Below are 6,000 nucleotides of genomic sequence, written 5' to 3' on the forward strand. Positions count from 1 at the left end.
ATGATGGAGACAGGAGGTGGCTATGGGAACTGTGATAAAACAACGCGAACTAGTTGTGTTTGAGATTGTTAGAATTGTTTTTATGAGTACCTATTAGTTGCCAGTGGAAAGAAAAGTACAGTCAACGATGAAAGCTTGTACTAAAAATGATATTTTTGCCAAAACTTATTATTTATTAAAAAGAGTGCATGTTAACTATTTTTTAAAATGTCCCTAACTTAAATTAAGACACGAATTGGTAACGATATTTGCGTTAAGTATATCATTATTCGGAAAATATAATTTGACGTTTATTTATTCCCTGTATTTCATACATGTGAAAGGTTGTATGTGATATTTATTACACAAACAAATTTTTGGCAAAAAAATAATTTTTGATACAAGGTTTTATCGCTGACTGAACTTTTCATTCGATAAGCAACAAATATTAGACCAAGATAATTTGGTAGCGATTTTGACAGCCTAAACAGTAGAAGTGTTATTTTAAATGTCACACTTCTATGAAATTATAACGTTTACTTAACACTTGCACAGGGTGGGCTATCAAAATCAATGCCAACTTATCGTGGTCTGACTTCAATACGCTTCGAGACAATTCTAAAAACTCCAAACACGGTTGCGTTGTTTCATCACAGAGTTCCTATAGCCACCGCTTGTCTCCATCATCAGATCAGCTCGATGGTACCATATTACGTTGTCAACCTGTCACCCGACTTACGTTTGCATGCAAATTTTCATCTTCATCAAAAACCGGGAAGTGGGTCAAATTTAACATTGCAAGATTTGATTACAGATCCACACACAGACAACGGGACACATGAAGCTAAATAAAGGATTGTAAAAACTCGGGAAACATACTTACAACATGGCATTCGGGTAGTTATAACCCAAATATATAATATGATAAGGCAAATATTTTATTATCCCTTAATTCATTTATAATGAATAGAGTCAAATGGGAGTGAAAATTTTGGGGGAATTAGTGAGAGAAGAAGTTTAGGGGTCTTTTAGCGATTTCACGCGCGGCCGAAGTCGCGGGCAGATTAGTAGTTATGGATATTTATCCTATCATATGTCGTAGGTTTAAACCTCGCTTCTGCTGTAGATATAGATAAAAAAAATCTGACAGCACCCTTACAATACACAAACAAGAAGTTAATTGATCTATTTATAAAATGTTTTGACCTGTGCACTACTGGTCTCTCTGCACCATTCATAACCTAACATTTCTTCAGACGCAGTAGCGACACCTTTCGATTGCTTTTTGTCGAACGAAAAAACGAGACAAAAAACCTCAATGGCTGCCACTTTCTAAAACGCCGCGCGCTGGGATCTAGGGATTTAGCGAAACTCTGATATTACCACGATAATAATGAACTAGTTGTCTTTCCAGGCTATATAAAGCCTTTATTTATGTCTTGTTAAACATTTATTATTTATTTATTTATTTGAAGACCGTCTGGCCTAGTGGGTGACCTTGCCTATGAAGCCGATGGTCTTGGGTTTGAATCCCAGTAAGGGTATTTACTTGTGTGATGAGCACACCATCGGTGGCAAACAAGCATACGGCCCGCCTGATGGTAAACAGTTACCGTAGCCTATGGACACCTGTAACTCCAGAGGTGTTACATGAGCGTTGCCCACGCTAACATGCCATTCCAACCTTGCCAGAGCTCAACGTGGGTGCGGAGCCTCGTTGAGCTCTGGCAACCTTACTCACTGGCAGGAACACAACACTACGAGTGGGTTCCAGTGTTATTTGGCTGCGGTTTTCTGTAAGGTGGAGGAAGTACTTCCCCAGTTGAGCTCTGCTCTAGATATTGAATGACATCCGTTGTGCTGTACACAAAGCGAAACGATATTCAAAGTGCCCATACCATTACTTTGGAGGTACATAGTTTAAGGACATACTCGGGTCCAAAAGTACACCTCCTTATTTTTGTAGTAGGTAACAAAGGTGTGCTCAAAATCATTTGGCCACTTTGGATATAGAGACTTACTAAAATAAAACGGACTAAAGAACGTGGAACTTAAAGATGTCCTTCTGTTCTGCAGGAAAATATATTTCAGCATACTTGCCAATTTGTTAATATTGTTTTCAACAGTTAGTGTTATTTGAGTTTTGCATGTTTTAATATTAATGTTAATTTCTGAGCAACATAATTGTTATTATTCATTAGTGGAAACTGTTTCGCTTATGAATGTGTAATCTGATTAACTATATGTGTTGTTTTTGCCTGTTTGTTTCCCAAAGGTTTAAATAAATAAATAAAATAAATAAATAAAACGAGAAGATTTAAGGAGAATAGTGTTGAAATGCCACCGGGACAGTAACCTGCAGCTCCAACTCCAGGGAATTGGGCTGAATGAATGCAGCACGCGATCAACAGCCCGCCTGTTTCCGACCGGGCGTCCCTACACTACATCTTGGCTGTTCGTTTTGATATTGACTATACCTACCAGACATGTGAGCCGACGGCGGCAAATATAAGGAAACATAAAATCAACATGATATCTCAAACAATAACCACAAGTACTAAAACTCGCTGACATAACCTCCGCAAAAACTTTATCTAGCCAAGCCCAAGTGTGGGACCCATTGTGCCGGGTCTAGGTTACACGCGCTCCCACGGCTATGATGAGCTTTATGTCATTTTAACTACGATTGTGTATATTAAAAGATATACGTTTAGCAGGTTTTAATTGGGGGTTTTTTGATTTTGGAATAAGTTTGTAGTTCGAAGAGACAAGCTTTCAAATTATGTACATAAGTATGTTACCTCTATGGGGTAGATACTTATTTGTACTTGTCCTTCTCTAGGTTGTTTTAAAAGAAAACTAAAAAGTTGGCTTCTCGAGCACACATTTTATACTTTGGAAGAGTTCCTAAATATTAAATTATAAATTAACGAATAGTTAATGATGTTTATTTTTACCGATATTGTTAACTAAATTTATTAAATTGTAAACTTTTTTATATACACAATTGACATGTAATATTATAGATATTATAAATAAAATGAATATGAATATGAATATGAATACTATCAACTCTATCAAGTCTTCTGTACGTTTGTTTCCTATGGTAAAAAAATTGATCACATTTTTTGCCTTCTTTCCGGTCTTCTAATTAGTTCTATGCGAATCAAAGGAAAAATATGGAATCCTAATGACTATTGATTGATCGATGTTCATCATTTCATGTGTGACTCAAAGTTGCGCTACTTATGAAAAAATAAATTGAATAATTTTATTTCAAATTGTGGCTTTGATATGAATATATTGAAGAATATTGAAGTAGTTATAAAAATATAGACCCGTCGGGGAAAATAGACCAAGGTAAGTTGGAAGTGGTTTTGAAAACCCAGACGATGCGAGTGTCCAATCAATACACGTTATAATTTCATAGATGACGTTTAAAATATACCGTGCACCGTCTTGGCTATCAAAATCACCGCTAACTTGGTTTAATTCTAAACTAAGTTTAGTAACTTTTTATCTTTTATTTTTCAACACTAACAATAATGAGATCAATATTTATTGACTAATTAAAGTTTTAGAAAATAAACAAGTTAGAGATTTAGTTTTCCTTAGTGTTTGTAATTCCGGAGGTTTTCCACAGCGTATCTAATTGTAATATTTTTTCGCTAATTCACTGACTTGTTACTAAAGTCGCTCCACTTTCCGTCGGCTTACGAAAAAAGGTTCCTGATCGACATCGAGCAAGATTTCTTGAACTTACTTAAATTACTTCGATTTAAATGCTTGTACTTTAAGCATTTATGGGTAAACTTTAGATATTATAGATGGCAAAAATAACCAGTCTACTACATCATCTGTTTGTATATATTTCTTATTTTTTGGATTTTAAGGCGATGAGGCTTGAATCGTGTATCGTTTTTAATCTTGACCGTTAATGCGTTACATAACTTATTACATGATATATAAAGAAAATAAAATAAATATTATAGGACATTATTACACAAATTGACTAAGTCCCACAGTAAACAGTAAACAACAAACAAACAACCACACAACACACACAAAAACACAAACAGTAAAGAAGTTAATTAAAAATAGGAAAAATGTTGCTTATTTATTGATATTGACAGCTTGTTTATTTGATATAAAGTTGAACATTTCTACATCAGAAGGGATTCAAACCATTAATTTCTTTTTGAATCACTTGATATTAAAATGAACTCGTTTAATGTATCTTAGGGGTGCGAAGAACCACTTCATCTCAGTTTTATGATTAAATACTTAGTGAATTACACATTATTGAGAAATAAATTTGATAAACGTTGAAGCTATACGCTTAAAAAACATTAGCCTATTGCTAAGGCAATCTTAAAGCATCTTTATTAATTTCTTATAAGAATCTAATTGTGTTATTTTCACTTTTAATATATTCTGGTCACACTACCTGTAAATTCCAATGCCGAAAGTACTGAAAACTGGAAAATTTTCAGGAGGCTTTAAAGGTGTTCGATTCCTTCCGGTATTTATAATTATTGATGTCTTTTTTGTACACTTTCAAAAACACCTCTTTTCAATTTCTGAATTCTGTAATTCTTTGCTACTTGGTTTAAATTTACTTGTACCTACTTACGTTATTCCGCGATAAAAAATGACCTCATGCATCTAAAATATCCTAAATCACCAATGATACTGTTGAAACACCTATATACAAAAACTATTCATAATACACTTACCAAAACAAAACACACAATCACAAACACACACTAGCACTGTCACAAAGTCTGATTCCAAGATGGCGGACGGGACGTGCGCGCGCGCCGCACTCGGGCGTTCAAATGCGGTTGAGTGGAACACGGAGCGCCCGCGCAGGTTATGTAGGGCCTTATGTAAAATGTGTGTGTCTAACCTCTACGGCTGTTCCCTGAGGATACTTACTGGATTTAAATTGACACTTTAATACTATTATGAAACCTATTCCTGATTAGAAATAAACTTTTTTTTTTGCTGTTGGTTAAATATTAGCCCTGTAAAGCCTTATGTTAAGTTGTGTGTGAGGCTAAGCTCCATAACTAGTAAAAATACATTACTATAGAGGACGGGAAACGAAGGGTTGCAGGCCAAGTAGATATAGACGGCCGAGCGTAGCGAGGTCGGTTAGGGAGATGCGGCCGGCAACCCCGTTTCCCGCCGAGATTTGTATAGTGCTTTTCTCAAACTTGCAATGAAATAATTAAAAAAAATAGGATGATGATGATGATGGTTGTTTCATGTCCTAATGTGATAGGTTATTCAGTGCATGGGGTATTGAAGGGGAACAAAAATGTAATTATTTTGGCGCTATCACGCACGCCATTACGCTTTTTTCTTTTCTTTTTTTTTCTTTTTTGTGTTTTTTGTTGTTACCGAAAGGGGAACGAAAATTTGATTATTTTTACGCTACGACGCACGGTTTAGGAGATACAGCCCTATAAAGATTTCTGCATGACTGAAAAAAATTAAACTTTTTGGAGCTGTATCTCCTAAACCGTGCGTCGTAGCGCAAAAATAATGAAATTTTTGTTCCCCTTTGAATCCCTGAAATAATATTTAAATAGTTTTGGGATCGTCGACGATTCGTACAGCACGCCTTTGGACTGAGTCGAAGGGTCCAAGCTGGCATCCAGGTGCTGCTGCCCAGAGGTGACAGCAGTACTCCATGTGGGGTCTGACTTGCGATTTATATAGTAGCAGTCTTTGCCCCGGAGTAAATTTAGTAACACTGATGCTAAGCTAATCAATCAGAATGGTGATTACTGAGCGAGAAAGAGACAAAGTAAAAACAGTAAAAACTTACAACACTACTGTACAATACTATGTAGGTAGGTGCTATGCCTATGTTTATTCATTTAAAGTATGATGGTAGATCTCATATTAGTAATAATAAAATAATAAATATTTATAGGACATTATTACACAAATTGACTAAGTCCCACAGTAAGCTCAATAAGGCTTGTGTTGAGGGTACTTAGACAACGATAT

General features: G+C 35.5%; 1 protein-coding gene across 3 annotated transcripts in view; it reads right to left on the bottom strand.

Annotated features, from left to right (window-relative positions):
• LOC133530813 (paired box protein Pax-2-A) overlaps positions 1-4,978 on the bottom strand; it is a 155,837-nt gene extending 150,859 nt beyond the window's left edge. For all 3 annotated transcript variants that reach the window (XM_061868885.1, XM_061868884.1, XM_061868886.1), the window contains exon 1: positions 4,716-4,978. The gene's annotated coding sequence lies outside the window, so the exon portion shown is untranslated. The remainder of the gene's footprint in view (positions 1-4,715) is intronic.
• Between the last annotated feature and the right edge of the window lie 1,022 nt (positions 4,979-6,000).

Source organism: Cydia pomonella, chromosome 23 (genome assembly GCF_033807575.1).
Source record: "Cydia pomonella isolate Wapato2018A chromosome 23, ilCydPomo1, whole genome shotgun sequence".
In the NCBI taxonomy this organism is placed as follows: Eukaryota; Metazoa; Arthropoda; class Insecta; order Lepidoptera; family Tortricidae; genus Cydia; species Cydia pomonella.